This window comes from Spermophilus citellus (genome assembly GCF_964194105.1).
Source record: "Spermophilus citellus genome assembly, chromosome: 5".
NCBI lineage: Eukaryota > Metazoa > Chordata > Mammalia > Rodentia > Sciuridae > Spermophilus > Spermophilus citellus.
In genome coordinates, this window is record NC_138186.1 from 38,862,059 (window position 1) to 38,882,965 (window position 20,907).

Here is a 20,907-nt window from a genome sequence, read left to right on the forward strand (position 1 = left end):
CTCTAACCTGAGCAGAATCACTCGAAATGTTTGTTTAAAAAATGTATATTTCTGGATTTATCCTCAAATTATTTATTCAGTAGTTCTACGGTGAGGCCTAAGAATTTGTATTTAATAATTTTTCAATTGATGTTGATGCTTCTGGTCCAAGGACCACAGCTCCCTCCAGGACATAGCCCAAATTCCTTATCAGGTCTTATAAGGGTTAGAGCTAAGCTATTCCAACAGAGAGACACAAATACACAGTTAATTGATTATTATTACACAATGGTCTGGAGGCATTGCTCTGCCAGTGAGCTACTGTATATTTTCTCTTAGGGTTCTGTACCCATTTGCATGGTCCAAGTGACATTCACATTCCAGCTAACAGGAAGGGAACTGAGGAAGGTGAGAGTAAGTAGGTTCATATTAAAGATATTCAGAATTTGTACCCATAACTTCTGTGACATTGTACTGATAGAGGCTACACTAGGAAATGTGATTTGCAGCATGGTGACCATATGTCCAATTAAACTTTGAGGTGGAATGTGTATTGTTTGATTGTTAGTGTTTACCACATTGGTTGATCCAGTCCATCATGTGAATGAAGGGATGTGTTATTTCTCAGAGAATTAATAAAACAGGGAAGAAAAAGATTCATAGTTTCAAATAATACTGATTTAAAATAGATTCTTTAATACCTTATATTTACTTATTTATTATATTTCATCATTACATTTTTACCTATAGTCCATGATTGGTCTTGGTGCTTATGTTTTACATATATATCTTTATCTCCTTAGTATTTCCTCAATTTAATATCTATTTACAAAGTTAAAAGTTTCTGGTACAAATTCTGGTAAATTTTAGACATGTATTCATGTATTTGAATAAATTAATGAAACTTCATTAATAAAGAACAATATTTCTTTGCTTTTCTGTGCTTTGATGCATTTTTTCCTTGTCACTCATGACTTTGTTGAATGTTTTTTTAATCTGTAATATTCTCTTCACTGCACTCTTCACATCTTTGTTTCTTAAAGTGTAGATCAGAGGATTAAGGCTTGGTGTGATGACTGTGTAAAAGAGAGTAAAGAACTTTCCTTGTTCTTGAGATGTGCTGTTCTGTGGTTTCATGTACATATAAATGAGTGTTCCATAAAATAGAGTTACTACTGTGAGGTGAGAACCACATGTATTAAGGATCTTTTTCCACCTTGCTGCCAACTTGATTGTCATTACAGCTCGAATGATAACTCCATATGAAATGAGAATTAATGATAGAGGTACTAGAAGAAATATAACTCCAAGAGTAAAGACAACAATCTCAATTACTTTTGAATAGACACAAGCCATCTTGATCAATGCTGGCATTTCACAGAAAAAATTATCTACTTCCCGGTGTCCACATCTTGGCAACTTTATAGTCAAAGAGCAAAGAATTAAGGCACTGCCAAGACCACCCAACCAGGAGGTCAGCACCAACTTTTGGCAAAGCTCAGGGTGCATTATTACTGTGTAGTGAAGAGGTTGACAGACAGCAGCATAGCGATCATAGGCCATCACAGCCAAGAGAAGACATTCTGTGGCTCCCAGGTCAAGGGCAAAGAAGAATTGGAGCACACACCCTCCATATGTAATAGATTTTTTTGGGACCCCATAGATTTGCCAGCATCTGGGGTATAATGCTAGTTGTATAACAGAGGTCCAAAAAGGACAAATTAGATAAGAAGAAATACATGGGGGTATGAAGCTGGGTGTCTAGATAAGATACAAGAATGATGGTTGTGTTTCCTACCAGAGTCACAATATAGAAGATAAAGACAACCACAGAGATGATGCTCTCTAGTTGAGGTTGATCAGAAAACCCTAGAAGGATGAAGTCTGTTCTGAAACTTCCATTGCTTGTTTCCATTGTTTCTTATGAAAGACAATAATATGGTAATCAAAGACAGTATTAGCTTTAGGTAGAATTCTAAATCTCTGATGTTTGTCATGGGTATCAAAACTTAAATAATTGAATGCTTTTCCCCCATTTGGCTCATTTTTCATATTTGTTTTCGTGACTTTAGTATCTCCATATTCCACCATAGCTAAAGTGATTCTAAAAATAATATGCTATATGCAATCACACTGAATTGTAAATCATTGAAAAGCCTTAATATGCCATATTATCCATGGTTCCATGTATTTTAATTGAGCAATAAATCCATAAAGTCAATCACTTGATTTTAAGAGTGGGATATATTTTGAGGAGTTTTTTCTCCTTGGAACCATGACACTATTTGTCTCTTGATCACTTGATTATGATGTCTTTCCTTTATCAAAGGAACTGTGCTTGAGGTAAAAAAGTAAAATGGCATGTTTACTTTTTAAACTCCACTGTTTGGTAGCAGAAAATATTTTCCATATTCACTTCTAAACATCTTTATCTGATTATCTCTTTTACTGCACTTATTTTAGTACTCATATATTTCCTTCTTTTTGTAATAATTCTGGCATTCATAGCTATACTTTTTAAAAAACTGTGTTTTGGTTGCTGAGAAATAATATTTTTCCTTTTCTTTTCTTCTCTTCTGTTTTTTCCCTGGTACTGGTGATTGAACTCAGGAGCACTCAACCACTGAGCCATGCCCCAGCCCTTTTTATATTTGTAGTTAGAAACAGGTTCTTTCTAAGTTGGTTAGGGCCTCACTAAGTTGCTGAGGCTGGCTTTGAACCTGTGATCCCCTTCCCTCTGCCTCCTGAGCCAGGGGGTTTATAAGTATGTGTCACTGCACCTGGCTAATATTTTTCATTATATTTATTTACATGTATAGATGCCATATTTTTGGCAGTTGTTATAATTACTAATACTTCATTACCTAACTAAGCTAATCTATTTGTTACAAAGTTAAGAATTGAACTTTTGGTCACAACAAACACATAGCAACCATCATTATAAGCTCCTATCATGTGTCCAGTTTGCCAAATTAGGTAGACAGGTAATGAAAACAATAATTTATTAAGCTATCAGTAAATTGTGTATACTTGTAAAATTTACTGATCACATGAGTGAATCTTTTGTTGCTTTGGAACCCTTTCTATAAAATGATCATATCTTTCATGCTAAAATGAGGACATACAAGGATACAGATTTAATCATTTTTACTATTTCTGAGTTTTGTATCATTAAAAATATAGACTCTTTAATAATTGAATTAATTTTTTATATGTTATTTCTGACCATACACTTCAGACCCAGTATACTTTACTTTTACAGTGTCTTTGCAGACAAGGAACAAACACTTGAATTATTTCAGTTGCATTATAAAATATAGATAAAATATCTCAAATATCATTAATATAAGCACTTTAGTTAAAACATGATGATAACATAATGGTCATATGGAAAATACTTTTATTATCAGATTGGATGAAATAAAGATGTAGTTTTTCCTCAGTAAAAACTGAATTCAATTTAACTAGAGAATGTCTCATTTTTACATAGTAGGATGTCAGTTAAGTCAAGGACAGTGCTTAAGTACAGATTCTAAACTCCAATTGCCTGCATCAAATCACAGCTCCACCCACTGGGAAGCATGTTTTTTTTTGTATTTATTTAACCTGATTGTGTACCAGGTTCTTTATATGTAAAGAATAGAATATAGTCATAGACTCTAATAATAGCCCCTTACACAATGGTAGGTTGTGAGGGTTAATATTTGTGATAGCACTTGGAGCTGTGTTATTATTTAATTCTAAAATTGATAAAACATATCCACTTATATCTGAATCATTATTATTCTATGTATTCTTTATTCTCTTCATTTTTCACACTAGTTATTTTACCATCGTGGTTTTAAGCTAATCTTGATTGTCTTAAATCTTTTCCCATAACTCTTAAAAGGTATAAACATACCTTTGCACATAAATATGTACAATTATAATGTATTTATTGAGGTGATAAAGCCCATGAACAGAAGATGGCTTGAGCTCCCTAAATACAAAAATACTGGGATGTTTTGGTTGCTTAAAATTGTTATGGTACTTGTAACTTTCAAAGCATTAATTTTAAAGTTGAAATGGACCTCAAAATCCAGCTTTTGTTCTTGCATAGGATATCCTTCCACAGATTATTCACACAACTCATATTTCATACAACATTTATGACAGGCAAGTCGGTTGTACATGGAGTGCTTTTCTTCCTTTAATCAATGTTAAATATGCTTCCTTGTAACATGTAGGCACTGAATCTCTTTCTTTATTATAAAACAACACAGAATAAGTTATTTCAACATGCCTTAATTTAAAAACCTACCATATGTTAGTATCATTATAAAATAAAAGAGGGATACACAAACAAAAGTAGAAGCTTGAGGAGTATAGGAAAATATTTTTTTTTAACTATCACCCGAGTGAAGAAATAGAAAGTTACCAATTATCTTTATTATACTGCCTTGCTGTCCCCTGGAGTATCCACTGTCCTAATGTTTATAATAATGACCTCCATCATTTTAACTGTTAGAAAGCCAAATATACTGGAACTGTAGCTGTAGCTCAGTGGAAGAGCATTTATCTTACATGTGTGAGGCACTGGGTTCGATCCTCAGCACCACGTATAAGTAAGTAAAAAAATAAACGTCCATTGACAAGTTTAAAAAAAAGCCAAATATACTTCTCTGGATGATGTTGTGTTAGTTTGGCTTATCTGAAAAATCTTACATATGTACTCTTAGACTAAATACACTTACAGTTTTTCTGAGCAGTACATGATCTAAATTTTTATGTTTTCTTGGTTAATTTCTACTAGACACATCATAGTTTATCAAATATTTCAAATTACTGTGTACAAAAGTGAGCAGAGTACACCAGGTGTTTTATACTGTTGGAGAGCACAGTGGATGTCTATAATCTGTATACACATTTTCTAAAATACATGTGACTATTTTTTTTGAGAGAGAGAGAGAGAGAGAGAGAGAGAGAGAGAAAGGAGAGAGAGAGAGAGAGAGAGAGAGAGAGAGAGAGAATTTTTTAATATTTTAGTTTTTAGTTATTGGCGGACACAACATCTTTGTTTGTATGTGGTGCTGAGGATCGAACCCCGGCTGCAGGCATGCCAGACGAGCGCTTGAGCCACATCCCCAGCCCCACATGTGACTAATCTTTAAAAAATATTTATTTTTTAGTTGTAGTTGGACACAATACCTATATTTTATTTATTTATTTTTATGTGGTGCTGAGGATTGAACCCAGGGCATTGCACATGCTAGGCAAGCGCTCTACCGCTGAGCCACAACCCTAGCCCCCATGTGACTCCTTTTAGGAGGTGAAAAACATTAGTTCAATCTGAAGCTTGGATTAGATAAGGCCCTAAATATTCTTAGAAATACTGCCATGACAAGAATTATTCATTATAGTACTTAATGTTGTGAGTTCAATCATAAGTCATTTCATTTAACATTTTTAAACATTTTCCATATTATTTAAGTATTGGACTGAATGCTAAATATTATTTTAATTTCAATTTAAAAATGAGTTGAAAAAGCTAATTATTTTGATTAAATCATTACTATACACATATTGAATATTGTCTAAATCCTAAATTTATACAATAAAGTTTTTTTTTGAAACAAAATAAAGAAAAATTATATAAATATAAAAAATGGGATGTTACAGTGGAATTGAAGAAATAGAAAATAAAAAAGATGCATACTACATTTTACTTGAAACTAAGATTTTCATTTTTCATATTATGGACTTTAGTTCCCAATAAGCTACCATAGTTTGGCATTTTATTTTCTTTAGTGAAATTTAAAACAAGATGAGTAAAAAAATATTTAATCATACTTCAGATGTACTTAATGATGTGGCAAGACAATGAGAAAGAATTAAAAATGTGCAACATTCGATTCTCGGCACCACATAAAAATAAAATAAAGATACTGTGTCCACCTAAAAGTGAAAAATAAATATTAAAAAAATAAATTGATTGGCTTTTTTATTAATTATAAAGGAAGAGGTATATTATCATAGCCATACAAAGCCCAAAAAGAAAAAGACAATATCACAATAGTTAAGACCCTAGACTGTGAATTCAGACTACCTGTGATTTTATTACATCTGATCTCAGTCACTTTCTCACTATGTGAAGGTGAGGAAGCCAATTATCTTCTGTTAGCTTCTACTGATGGATAAAATAGTTATTATCGTAGTACCTATTTTGTAAGATGGTTGTGAGGAAGATTAGATTATATAGTAAATACAAATTATTTTGCATATGCTTGATGCATGGATAACATTCAGGCACTTCAAAATACACTAACTGCCATTGTTGAAATTTAACCTTCATTCCTTAGAGGGCATTAGTATGTTAGTATTAGTTTTATATTATATAAATATACTGTATTTTCTATTTATATTTAATTTCAGACTAAGGCCTGTGCCAACTAGGATCTATTTTCTAACCTGTATCTTTTTCAGATAAGAGAGAATACTTACCAGAAGTAAAAAAAAATAGAATATATTTTCAAGAGCTAAGAATCCACAGCTGCCACACTCTCATGTAGTCCAAATGCATCCATGTTTCCATTAGGAGTATGATTCATTTAATTAATAATTCAGAAAACATTCTTATGGGGCAAGTTATTGAAAAATTGGATTAACCAAAATTTATTTATATGGATATTACAACCCAATCACATTTTAATTCAACAATTGAAATAGATAAGATTTAATGGCAATCTCTATTTAATTCAGATGCTAGAGAAAAACTAGATGTGATATTGGTGAAAAACTTGATGAATCAGTTTGGTTAAATGTATTTTTGGCCCAATATTTGTAGTCTTTTAGTGTATTCTCTTGTTACTCATATTTGTAGGTAAATTATTGCCTAATTAAACCAGAAGGGCACTGTATTTGTTTATGTGTGTCCCAAAATTAGTTACTATGTAGCAAGGTTGTATTTATGTGAAGGCTATCTGTGTTGATGTGGCTTAGACCTTTGGGACTGATGCCCCATGGAGGTGATTAAACAAATCAAAGAGGTCATATATCCAAATTACAGTTTTATGAAAAATTGTTTTAGGACATTATGTATCATCTTTTCTTTTTCTTTTTATATTTCTTTGATGGAAATTAAGAAATGATTTAATTATGTATTACATCAAACTTAGGAAATTAAATATTTAAACCTTAGCTATAGAAATTAACATTTAATTGAAAATAGTTTCTGCAATGGGTAAGATATTAATTAAATGGAGAAATTAAGTTATCTAGGTATAGTGTTCACAAGACAGAAAATATTCGATTTTAACAAATTTGGAGAGTATTAATAATTCTAGGTTTATGACCATATGATCATTGTTTAATTTTCAATGAATTAAAAAAAAGAACATCCTTGAATCTAACATTTATTCAAGGACCAGAAACTTGCCAAATGTCAAACTTATCTACATTCTTTTACATTCTTCCTTTGTTTCTGACTGAAATCCAGGAAAACCATGACCTTGAGTTTTGTGTTAGTCACATCTATTCTTTAGGAAATAATTCATATACAACATATGTGTGAATGCATAAATATCATGTATTTTAAAGTTTAGTTGTTTTTGAACACATAGAAAGGACACCATATTGTATGTACTGTTTTAGGGCTTTCCTTTTCTCAATATTTTTACTAAGCTAATTTGTGTATTTATGGCTATTTTCACTGCTATAAAATATTTCATTGTGTGTATATATTACAGTCATTTTACCTATTTCCTTGTTGGTGGGCATTTTTGGTTCACATGAAAGGTGTTACAGTAAACAATTTTTATGTCTCTTTGAGGCATAGAGTCAAAAATTGTGTTGGGTATCTAAGAGGAATTACTGGGGTATAAATAAGTAAATATGTATTTTTTTTGTGCATTGTAATTATACATAATAGTGGATTCATTGTGACATATGCACATAACATAATTTGTTCCATTTCATTTTCCAGTACTTCCCCTGTTTCTCTCTTTCTCCCTCTCCCAATCTCTTTCCTGTATTGTATTGGTATCCTATTTATCTTTTAAATTGGTGCATTATAACTATACTTAAAATGGGATTTGTTGTGATGTAGTCATATATCCACATAGTATAATTTTGTCAGTTTCATTTCTCAGTACCTCTCCTTGTCCTCTCCTTCTCCCTCTCTCTCCCTCTCCATCTTTTCTTACTAGTCTCCCTTCTATTTTTCTTCTTTTATTTCCTTCTCTCCCTTCCTTCCTGGGTATTGAATACAGGATTGTTTTCCAAATGACCTGCACCCCCAGGATTTTTTATTTTTTATTTTGAGGTAGGGCCTTACTAAGTTTCCCAGGATGGTCTTGCAATTGTGATCCTCCTACCTCAGCTTCATGAATAGCTGGGATTACAGGTGTATACCACTATGTGCAGCTTCCCTTCTATTTTCATAAGATCCATAACAATTTTTTTTACTCTCTAAATATTCAACTCTTGACTTTCAGAGTTTGTTTCATTTCATTTCACATAATGTTCTCTAGTTCCATCCATTTACCAGCAAATGACATAATTTCATTTTTCTTTATGTCTAAGTAAAACTCCATTGTGTATATATACCATATTTTCTTTACCCATTGATCTGCTGATGGACACCTAGCCTGGTTCCATAACTTGGCTATGGTGACTTGAATGCATATATCATGATAGTATGCTGATTTTAATTCTTTTGGATAATTAACAAGAGGAGGGATAACTGGGTCATATGGTGTTTCCATTATTGGTCTTTAAAATTTTCTTTTAGTTGTAGATGTATACAATACCTTTGTTTTATTTATTCATGTGGTGCTGAGGATGGAACCCAGTGCCCCACACTTGTGAGGCACATGCCCCACCACTAAGCCACAACCCTAGCCCCCATTGATATTCTTTTGAGGAATATCCATACCAAGTTCCATAGTGATTGTACTAGTTTGCAGTTCCACCAACAATGTATAAGTGTTCCTTTTTTTACCACATCCTCTCTAGCATATATTGTAGTTTGTGTTTTTTAAAAACATATTTATTAGTGAATTATAGTTATACATAATAGTTGGGCTTATTTCAACCTAATCATGCATGCCTGAAGTTTACTTTGCTCAATTTCAGTCCCTAATGCCTCTTCCTTCTCTCATCTCCTCCCTCCCCTGTTTTGCTTCCTCTACCATACTGCTCTTCCTTCTATTTATTTATCTGTTCATTTTTTAAATTTTTTAATTTTTTTTAGATTTTTTTTATTTTTTATTTTTTTTATTGTTGGTTGTTCAAAACATTACATAGTTCTTAATATATCATATTTCACAGTTTGATTCAAGTGGGTTATGAACTCCCATTTTTACCCTGTATACAGATTGCTTTATCACATCAGTTACACTTCCATTGATTTACATATTGCCATTCTAGTGTCTGATGTACTCTGCTGTCTATCCTATTCTCTAGTGCTTTATAGACATAAATTCAGAATTCACTGTAGTATATTTATAAATGCAAATAGCTTAATTCTAACAAGTTCATTCCTTCATTTCTCCCTTTTCCTGTCTTACTTTTATCCTTACCAATATCCTTCTACTCCACCGATTATCCTTCTGTCTTTGTGATATCCATTTCCCCCTTATTTTGCTTTACTTTCTGCATATGAGACAAAACATTTGAACCTGATTTTCTGAGTCTGGCTTATTTCATTTAGAATAATGTTCTCCATTTTCATGCATTTACCAGCAAATGCCATAATTTTCATTCTTTTTTGTAGATGAGTGAAACTCTTTTGTGTATGTTTTCTAAATCCATTCATCTGTTGATGAGCACCTGGGATAGTTCTATAATTTGGCTATAGTGGATTGTGCTGCTATAAATATTGGTAAGTATGTATCAGTATAATATGCTGATTTTAATTCTTTTGGATAAATTCTGAAGAACATAATAGCTGGTCATATGGTGATTTCATTTCTAGATTTTTTATTTTTAAGGAATCTCCATGCTGCTCTCCAGAGTGATTGAACTGATTTGTAGTCCCAACCATGATATATGGCTGTACCTTTCCCCACACATCTTCACTAGCATTTATTATTATTTGTTCTTGATACTTGTCAATCTGATTGGTGTGAGATGAAATCTCAGTGTACTCTTGATTTGCATTTCTCTGGTCACTAGGGAAGTTGAACATTTTTTCACATATTTGTTGACTTTTTTTGTTTCTTCTTTTGAGAAATGTTTACTTAGTTTATTTGGCTTGCATTTATTGATTGTTTTCTTTTTAGTGTTAAGCTTTTTGAGTTCTTTGTATTAATCCCCTGTCAGATGTGTAGCTGGCAAAATTTTTCTTCCATACTGAATGCTTGCTCTTCACTTTGGTTTTCCTACGGATATCTTCATAAGGTCTGAGTCTTACAATTCCATCTTGTGAAAACTGCCATTAGTATATGGAGGTCCTAGAGTTTCAGGGTGAGGTATGGAGGGAGGAAGCCTTCTTTCATCCTGAGACCAGTCAGTAAGTGAGCCTGAGACCCTGGGCTTTGACTTTCTCAAGTCCCTCTCATTCCTCCTCTTCAGATGTGACTGGAAGTGCAGAGGGAACTGGAGGTAGATATTTCCCTTCTCCCCAAAGAAGGCCAGATGGGACTAGATTTGGAGCCTTCCCTTCCCCCAGGCCAGGGAGACTCTGTGGGAACCCAGGCTGGTTAGGCTCTGCTCAGATGGTTTCTTCTAAGGGATTATGTTGTATTCATGAAAGGAGAATGGATCCAGGTGGACCTAGAAGCCAATGCCTCAGTTTCCTCTATCACCACTGGAAACATGAGGGAAGCTTTGTCTGACCTTCCCCCTGAACAGTTGGTGTAGTAACTGGAGGGAGATGTGTGGAGGTGTGAGGAGCTCCAGGAGACTGGTTCTTCCCTTGGGGCCTTTTAGTTATATAGTGGGACCACACTGCACCTCCAGCCATTCAGCAGTGACAGTGTCAGCTTTCCTACCCAGATACAGTCTACAGCTACAGTCTTCAGCCCCTGCTCAGTTAAGCTGGTGGTATGAATTTCCAATGACCCAATTTCAGGAGTTGGTTGGCCCTTGGACCTCCATCTACTCTGGGGGCTGAGAGCTATAGTCATTTTCAGTTTAGACTTCCCTGGGAGGGCTGTGAGCATGGGGATGATGACCACAGAGCTCCACATGCATTGGTCCACAAATTGAAAAAACCTTTCAATATTTTCCTTAACACTAACATCTGATTAAGTTTTTTTTGTTCACACAGAAAACACTCTACTACCATCCCAATTCCAGAAAGTGGGAAGATGTACTCAGGGAGCACTCCTCCTTTGTCAAAGCAGAATGACACAAATGCCTCAAGAATATGTTACACCCTTGAATTAATTTTTCCCTAGGTTCAAAAAAAAGTGAGTTTTATTTTCTTGTTCTTCCTGGGCCAGGTGTTCTGATGCCAGGCCTGCACTCTCTGTGGAAGATGTTCGTGATGGTGATTGGCCCAAGACTCACAAACTGCACAAAGGATCAAAAAGAAGAGGCCACCTCAGAAAGGGAAAAATGTGGGCTGGGGATGTGGCTCAAGTGGTAGCGTGCTCGCCTGGCATGCGTGCGGCCCGGGTTCGATCCTCAGCACCACATACCAACAAAGATGTTGTGTCCGCCGAGAACTAAAAAATAAATATTAAAAATTCTCTCTCTCTCTCTCTCCTCTCTCACTCTCTCTAAAAAAAAAAAAAAAAAAAAAAAAAAAAAAAAAAAAGAAAGGGAAAAATGTGGGCAGTGGATGTGACAGATGATGCAGACCCTTCAAGACCAAGGAAGTGGGTGACATGTGGCAGCTCATACAGCAAGTGTGAGTCTTCCCTTAACACTTCCAGTTGGGGCACTAGATCAGGGGCCAGCATCCCTTCAACTCAAGAAACATTTTGAATAGGCCAGAAAAGGAGATTCTTCATTTTCCAAGAATGCATCTATAGGCCAAGGCACATGGTCTCCTTCAGAGTGATGGTTGCATTCTACATCTTTTGGGGAGCCCAATCTACTCGGTGGGAAGTCCCACAAAAGTCATGTAGTGCACAGTACATGAGGTGGATCTCTCACCCATTCAGCTTCTCCTGCCAGTAGCCATCTGGCTCCATCACCTACTCCATGGCCTTTGTCTGGAGTGGTGTCAAATCCTTCTCTTTCTAGAAGAGACAGGTTTTCTCTTCTCAGCCTTGATTTTGAACATCTCAGGACTCTCCTGGTTAGAAGGGGGAAGGAGGCAATTTTGGTTGAGCATGGCAGCATTCCCCCTTGATCTGAGCCAGTTAGGGACCTGCTGCCATGTTCTTTGATTGGCTGCCTGAATTTTCCAAATTAGTTAGTCAGTGTCCAGCAGAGGGAGCTCTCCACAGTCCCAACCATCCACCTGATGATGGAGATCAGAAACTGAGAGCCCAATCTGTAACCAGGTGGAAAGGACTCTGACCTGGTTTTAGGGAGGGACAGAGAAGGTCAAGAGGAACAATCATTGAACACATGAAAGCTTGATATATTCCATCTAGGGTTGGTCTCCTGAACAGACACGTGAGATTTATAGAGGGGTTGTCAGCTAACCAGGGACTGTGGGTTCCCAGGATGAGAAGGGCAAATCATCTTCTGGTGGTGTCTTTCCTCCTCAGATGTGGTGAATGAGGGTTAGAAATGTCTGAGCCATGAGGAGTACTTCATGAAGGCCTGTCCACTTATCCATGAGTTTCGCTTCTGATCTCTGGTTTTTCTATGTCATAAGCAGGATTGAGTCTGCAGCCTAGAATGTATGAGAAGGGTCCTGAGGAGAGGGTGTTGTCCTAGAAGAAGGAAATTCCTGCATGGAGGTCAGAATTAGTTTCAGCAGCTGTACAGAATATTGGGTGCTGCCTTCACATTTTCAAGGTGGAGAATTAATTCTTCTTAGTGAGGTCGGAAAGGGTCTTCCCTGTGTGATCTCATAAGGGTTCAACTGCAGCCCCATTCTGGGGACAGACAGGATGTGGAGATGGGCAGTAGGTAATATCATTTCCCACATCAGTCTAGTTTCTGACATAATTAGTCTACAGTTATTTTGTAACCACACCATGGAGTTGAGTGGGTTCTTTGCCTTGTTAATCCATTAAAAAAAATTCCAGACATAAATAGTGGAAGGGTAAGGGCAAAGTGTCAGAATTTACAAAAACAATATAAAAAAAGCAGAACTCCTGCATGGGTGGGGTCCCAAGAGAGGATTGCCAGTGAGTGGCAGTTGTCTCAGGTTTTATAAGGATCTAAGGGTTAAGAAAATCAGCCCCCAGCTCACTCCTGGGTAAGGCATTCAGTGACAATGTGCTCTTCACATGCCCTTTCTTCCATTCAGGTTAAGGTCACTGTGTTGAAGTTTGTCCCTTTTCAGAAAGGTCTGGGCTCTGGATAACAGATGTCTCACCCTTTGTTTGAAGCTCAGCCTTGCATCTGTGGTCTTTGTATCCTGTTCCACTGTGGTCTTTCTGTTAGGAGAAACCTGACCTTGGTGAGCCCAAGTCTCCCATCTGCCTACCCAGCTCTTTCCCTACCTCCATTTTAAAGTGTGAGTCATTTTTTTTGTGTTCCATGTTGATTGAGGTCTCCAGGCATCACAAAGTCTCAAAAGTTCTCATTATTTGGAGACAAAGATGAGAACATAATTACATTGAAAGGAGTCACCTATACTCTACCTGGGGAAGATGTCTCCCAATAGTCACCCTCAAGGTGCTTCTGAGCCCTTTTCATTTAATTTTCTACCAGTCTTGGATATTTAGGTGAAGTTCATTGCCAATCCTCAAAACAATATGGCCCTCAAATTGGGCCCACTATTTTGAGCAGTTCTTTCATTTTCAGTCTTTTTTGGGCACAGAATTGGCATCTTGAGTCACCTCTTTTATTTTCTGTCATAAGCATTCCATTTTCACAGAGGAGTGGTCTGGATAATTGCTTACACATATATGGCCCAAAATGAGATTTTAAGGGACAAAACCAATGTAATCAGAGCTCAAGGAAACCTCATCTGGTGATAAGCCCTTCCCTACCAACTGCAGGAAGAAGTAGAGAGGCATGACCCACAGACCCTTCTGTCTGCATCACACCACAGGAATACCAGACGCTCCCCATCCTCTTGACTAACAGAGAATTCCACTCCTTCACACTGTGGAACTTGAGGCCCAGGGTCAGGCCTCACTAGTCACAGGTAGAGATGCAACAGGGAAAAGAGGCAATGGAATGCATCTGGAGTGAAACTCAACACCACACACCAAACAATCCCTAGCCGATTGCACCAGGAGAAAGCAGTTGATAATAATGGATCCAAAACAAGTGTGAGACACAACTGGGCAGTGCCTGCCTTTAATACCAGCAGATGGGAGACTGAGATAGGAGGATTGGAATTTCAAAGCCAGTGTCTGTAACACAGTGGTACCCTATGCAAGTTAATGATAGCTTCTCTCCAAATGAAAATTTAAAAAAAGGGCTGAAGATGTGGCTGGCTCAGTGCTTAAGCTCCTCTGTGTTCCATACCAGATTTAAAAAACAAAAACAAAAACAAAACAAAACAAAACAAAACAAAAACAGAGACATATCCATCCCATTGGCAGTACAAGTGTCAACACAAATATGAGAAATTTCACAATACAAGGCAACCTGACGCCACCTATGTTCTATAATTTTCTTGGCACTGATGCAAAATATTTGAACATGCCAGACAAACTAATGCAAAACATTAATCTTTTAAAAATATCAATGGAATTTGAGAGAATGCAACTGAAAATATGAAGGGGGTTAAGGCAGAACATGAACCCAGAGAGAGAGAGTGTTTGAAAAAAACCAGACTTAAACAATGAGTCACAATGGCCCCCAGAAGGAACTTTTGATTTGAAACCCTCACTGAATTGGACAATTTCTGTCTCTGGACAGGAAAGTGGGCAAAAATGTTCAGGATTTTTGAGATATGCTCCCGTCCTTCCCTCTGCTCTCTGTTCCTGTCCTCCTCTCTGTTCTATCTGTTCTCCTGCTCCAGTCTTCCTTGTTTGGAAAATCCCAAACTCCTTCCCATTGTTCTTCAACCTCTTTTTCCACATTCTCAGAACCACCAGAGCTGCTCTCAGCCCTACCTTACCCATCTTCCTCCTCCTAATACACACCAATCTGCTCCTGCCACCACTGTCACCCCTCCACCCCTCCTCCTGCCACCACAGCTCCTCCTCCCTCGCTCCCCACAACTCCCTCTTCTCCTGCAGCCATGGCTTCTCTGCCCACCTCTTCTACTGACACAACCTTTCCCCTCCTCCTCCATCCCCCTCCCCCTTCTGTCCTTCTTCCTCTCCTGCAGCCATGATCACCTCCACTCACTCACCCCTCATTTCTCCTGTCAGTGTCCACGCCCAGTCCCACCAGAACCTCTTACCAGACAACCCAAAGTTCCTTTGTCCTTTCAGGGAAGTGGCTGATGCTGAAGGGATTGGCCAAGTACATGTCCCATTCTCACTTCAAGATCTTTCCTAGATTGAAAAGCGCCGTGGGTCCTTCTCTGCTGACACTTCTACTTATATTAAGGAATGTCAATACCTCTCCCAGACTTGTGATCTTATCTGACATGATGTCTATTTTGTTCTGTCCTTCATCCTTACCCAGAATGAGCAAGCCCACATCCAGCAGGCTCAATCAACCTATGATATTAGATAAAAGCTCAAACAAGCTGAGGAGGGCCCTCAGACTCCTATCCAAGATCTGGTGAAAATGGCCTTTAAAGTTTATAATGCCCAGGAGGAGTCAGCTGAACCACCCAGGCAGGATCAATTACAGAAAAATGTAACACTCCAAACCCAGGCCTTACCAGCGGCCCTGAGGCCTACAGCTCAAGCAAGAGCTTCATGGGGGATTTAGGATTCCTCTATGCCAGGGACTTGCTTCAAATGTGGATGTGAAGGTCACTGGGCTCACCAATGCCTAAGTCCACACCCTCCTTCCAGGCCATGACCCATCTGTAAGCAGACAGAATATTGGAAAAGTGACTGCCCCATGGCTGGCCCTTCCTTAGTGCCTCTACATGGGGGTATGACCAGCTAGGTGGTCCCTTCTCTTGGTGTTCACAGAAGACTGAGGAAGCCCAGACTTGAGGACCCCCATTTCACTCATGGAGCCCAGGATAATGGTCTAGGTAGTGGTTAAGTCTACAACCTTTCTTGTGTACACAGGAGCTGCCAATTCTGTCTTGCCTGCCCACTCTGGGCCTCTGTTTTCTTCCCAGGTCTCAGTTATGGAGATTGACAGCAAATCTTTCTACCCAAACTGAACTGCTCAGTTGACCTGTGCCCTGAAGTGACACCCATTCACAAACTCTTTTCTGGTCATTCCATCCTGTCCAGTTTCTCTCCTAGACAGAGATGTTCTCCAATTACTAGGAGCCATGGTCCAAATACACCACAAGAATACTACCTCCCATGTCCTTCTGCTGCTAATCATTATCCTCTCTAATAACCTGACACTACCTACTGACTTAGTCAATCCCCAGGTCTGGGACATCTCCAAGCTGGTCATAGCCTCCCACCAGTCCATACTTGGCTGAAACTGCAAACCAAACTTCCTTTACGTCCCAATTTTCCATCTCTGAAACCCATAGGGAGGAACTTAGACCCATCATAGACTGGTTACTTGCCCAGGGACCCCTTCCTACTGACTCCCCCTGCAACACTCCCATATTGCCAGGACGCAAACCCTCAGGAACCTATTGCTTAGTTCAGAATCTCTGCCTAACTAAAGAGACAGTTATTCCCATCCACCTGGTGGTTCCCAACCCTGACACTCTTCTTTTTCATGTCCCCCCTTTGAACACTCACTTTACTGTCCTGGATCTTAAAGATGCCTTATTTACAGTGGCCCTCCATCCTGACACTTATTAGCTCTTTGCCTTCACATGGATAGACCCTACATCCTTTAGGTCTCAACAGATGACATGTACAGTCCTACCTAAAGGCTTCAGGGACAGTCCCCATCTATTTGAGAAAGCCTTGGCATGGGAACTAACTTCTTGTGACTTGGGGGAAAGCACACTCTTAAAGTATGTGGATGACCTTCTCCTATGCAGTTCATCACTCAAGGCTTCCCAAACTCACACTGCTCAGCTCCTCAATTTCTTGGGGTCCCTGGAATATCTGGTCTCTCCAGCCAAAGCCCAGCTTACTATCTCTTCAGTTATCTATTTAGGTACACTTCTCACTCCAACCTCTAAAAGCCTGACAACGGACAGAATTCAAGCTCCTTGTGACCTACAGCCACCCCAAACAGTGGACTACATCCTCTCCTTCCTGGGTCTGGCAGGCTTTTTCAGGCATTGGGTTCCCCACTTTGCACTTCTTGCCAACCCCTTATACAAGGCTGCTAAGGAGACCCCTCACAGGCCCCTCACCTCCCCTATCCTAGTAGCCAATTCCTTTCACAAGCTCAGGGGTGCTCTTATATGTCCTCACACTCTCTCTCTTCATAACCCTAACTATCCTTTGTACCTATTTATGGATGAAAGACAGGGTATCACCAATGGTCTCCTCACTCAACCAAATGGACACTCCTATAAGCCAATGGGATATCTCTCCAAGCATCTTGACTCTATGGTTCGTGGATGGCTTCTACTGAGAAGTCAACTTGAATATATTTCTAAAAGACAACAAAGAGAGCCTAACTTATTTAAAGGTTAAAAATATGGGCTACAAGTGTTTTACCACTTTCCCTTAAAACAGAATTAAAACTTCTCTTACCTGTTTCATGTTTCATATATAATAATAAATTATGTTCACTAATTCATATTAATTCAAAAATTATATATATATATATATATATATAAATTTCTATAAAATAATATTCAAGCAAAAAACTAAGATTATTTCAAAATCAAAACATCTTGCCCAAGGTTGACCAAGAAGGCACCTTACCTAAGTTAAAATTCTTTCATCTCATTCCAAGGTAAGATAATTATTCAAGTTTATTTAAAATTAAGTTCAGAAGATAGGCTTTTGTTATAAAGATTACTGTATTCCTAAAGTAAACAAAAATACTATATATAAATAAGTAAATGTTTCAAATTACATAAAATTATATTCCTTAATTTATAACTATTATAAAATTAAATGTTTTACTCTTATTAGTTTTATATTGTGTTATCCTTACAAGTTTTAAAACTATTATCTGTTAAAGCCTTAGACAAGTACAAATTCTAATGTAACAACTGAAGTTAATTTATAATAATAAGGTCATTGCCTATAAGACAAACAAGTTGTAAAACTGTATTTCAGTATCTATACTGGCCCCATTTTATAATTTTATTGCTTAGCCCATTAATAGACACAAAGGAAAATCATAAAACACATAAAAACAACAAAAATCTAGGCCTCTTTTTGCTGTGGTGCCTTCTTTGGCTCGACAGCATGAACTTATCAATCCTCACATGCATCACAGGTCACTTTTGCTAATTTTCCTGGCCAAATAAAAATATTTATTGTCACTTCTTGCTGTTTAAATACTTTTAAAGTGCTGGGCCATTCTCTAATTTAAGCTAAGTATGCTCCAACTTATATCAACTTTTTTCTACAATTTAAAAAATAAAAAGGAGGAAACAAAATCTCATACAACCCCACTAAATCTCACAATTATTTTAAAAAGTTTCAAAATTGTGATATTAAAATCTCACTCCTGCTGAGTGACACATGGAGCACTAGAATAAATCAGATTCAGTAATAACATAGGGTAGAGGCTATGCTTGTGTGTTTCCAGGAAACCCAACCTGTCATTGGGGAGAAAACTGAAGGACCTGGCCTTTCAAGCTGAGCAGATAATTTAACAACAAGGAGGTAATAAGTCTCAACCACAATGTTTGTAGCTATGCTGGTTCTGTTGAGTTGCCAGGTGAGTGGAGTCTATGGAGAACCTTATTGGAGCTATTTCCCAGATCTACCTTTAGTACATCCAGCTTTGTGGATTGGAGAATCCATCCCAGTATCTGCTAATGATATTCACATAATGGGAGGTTTTACAGATGAATGCATGTGCCTGGATTTAATTACATTGGCTATAGTGGGAATCCACCTATGTTAGTCCCATGATAAACATGGTGGCTGTTTTAAAAGTAACTTTTAAGGAAAAGAGAGCATACTGGCCCCTTGGACTTAAGGTCAAATGGATGGACAGTTATTAAAATGGGAGTTGCCCATAAAAAGCCAGCCATCCCCATGGAAAATCCACCAATAACTTACTGCCCTAATTATTCTGCAATAGAATTTGGCACCTGGCCTAAATCGACAGAGTTTGTTAATGTCTTGCCATCACAACATAATGCCTCTAGAAATGTGGATATATTTTGGATTGGTCTCCAAGAAATGATAAAAGCCACATCAGGATGCTATGACCCCTGTAGGTTCCATTGGTAATATTTTAACTTTCATAAGGGTGGTATTCCAAAAGATCTCTGGCATTTATTTGCTGCCTCAGATTTTCTCAATTTTACTGATGGCTCCATGTCTGACTTTATAGACAACAATTGCAAAGAGGGCTCCTATTATGGCCTAGGAGCCTGAGTTCAATCTCCTTAGGCTTTAATTACTGGAAATGTAAGAGTGAGGAGAAAAGGTGATAAATATCCTGGAACTTTTTAAGAAATGTAATCTAATGAAGCTCATTGCCTCAATAATTTGGCTCAAAATACTTCCAAAGCCCTTACAATTGGGAGACTATTGAAGAAAAGATTAAGACTAAATTAATACTTTGAAAATTTATGTAGGAAATGAACTTTCCACACTCAAATTTGAACAAAGGCTTAGATGCCATGCTGGCAATAAGCATATCTGTCATAACTGCAGACAAATAATATGCTTTCCAATGGGGTTGGGAAAAATTATCTAATGGTGTTTGGCATAGCAATAATAATAGCTTGGACCTTATGAACCTTAGCTCACAGCCCTAGGGTCAAACACAGTCACCCAGAGATGGGAATAACCCGTGAAGCCTCAAACAATTTGTTTTCCCCACTCTTATCCTGTTTTTCTTATTATGCTCCTCACTGAATCCCTTTGGTGTGTTTCATTATAAATGAAGCATTCCCAGGCTTTTCTCCTTGTTAGCATCAGACCCATCAGTTCTCTTCCACTTGTCAAGCCACTGCTTCCAATATTGTCCTGCATCTTTTGTGTTTAGTTCTTAATGTTACTATCCTGGCCTTTATTTTCAGCCAGCCCACACTTCAGTGGTTACTTCCTCCCTCCCCATGCAGGTCACTAGCAGGAGTGATGTATTTCAAGCACTGAAAGAACAGAGGTGCCAACCTAGATTACTGCACCCAGGAACATAGTACTAGCCTTCAGAACTGGAAGAGAATTAGAGACCTTCCAAGATGAGAAGATCATAACAGAATTCATGGGCACTAAACCAGCTGGACAGATACTTAAAGGAATCTTACACACAGAAGAGGAAGAAACATGAACACAACTGTGAGAGCTCAGGAAGTGTCTCTAGGAGAATAGATACACAATTGAGAAATGAGAGTGTCACATGTTATCAATTTAGAAAACCCTGAAACATCTGAGCATTCCATGTTTCCTTCTTCACCAAGAAGACAAGCAAAGAAAGAAAGAAAGAAAGAAAGAAAGAAAGAAAGAAAGAAAGCCAACAAAAATAAGAAACATACCATACCTTTCAGAATAACCTCAAGTACACATGGTCTTTATTCTTCAATTTAAAGATAGAGGGATAGATTGAATTTTTTTTAAAAAAATCTACTTCCCACAAGAAAATCCCCTCTCCTGAAAAAGTGAGCAAGAGTGAAAATGGAAAGATGGGAAATAATTTTCCAAGCAAGTGGAGTGTGGAGGCAGGGAGAAGTCACTATGCTTATATATGACAAACACACTGAAGCCAAAGCCAGGCACAAGATACAAA

At 37.5% G+C, this 20,907-nt stretch overlaps 1 pseudogene across 1 annotated transcript; it reads right to left on the reverse strand.

Annotated features, from left to right (window-relative positions):
- Positions 1–943: 943 nt before the first annotated feature.
- LOC308650523 (putative olfactory receptor 2W6) lies at positions 944–1,894 on the reverse strand (annotated as a pseudogene). Its single transcript has one exon. The product of its transcript is annotated as a putative olfactory receptor 2W6 (transcript).
- Between the last annotated feature and the right edge of the window lie 19,013 nt (positions 1,895–20,907).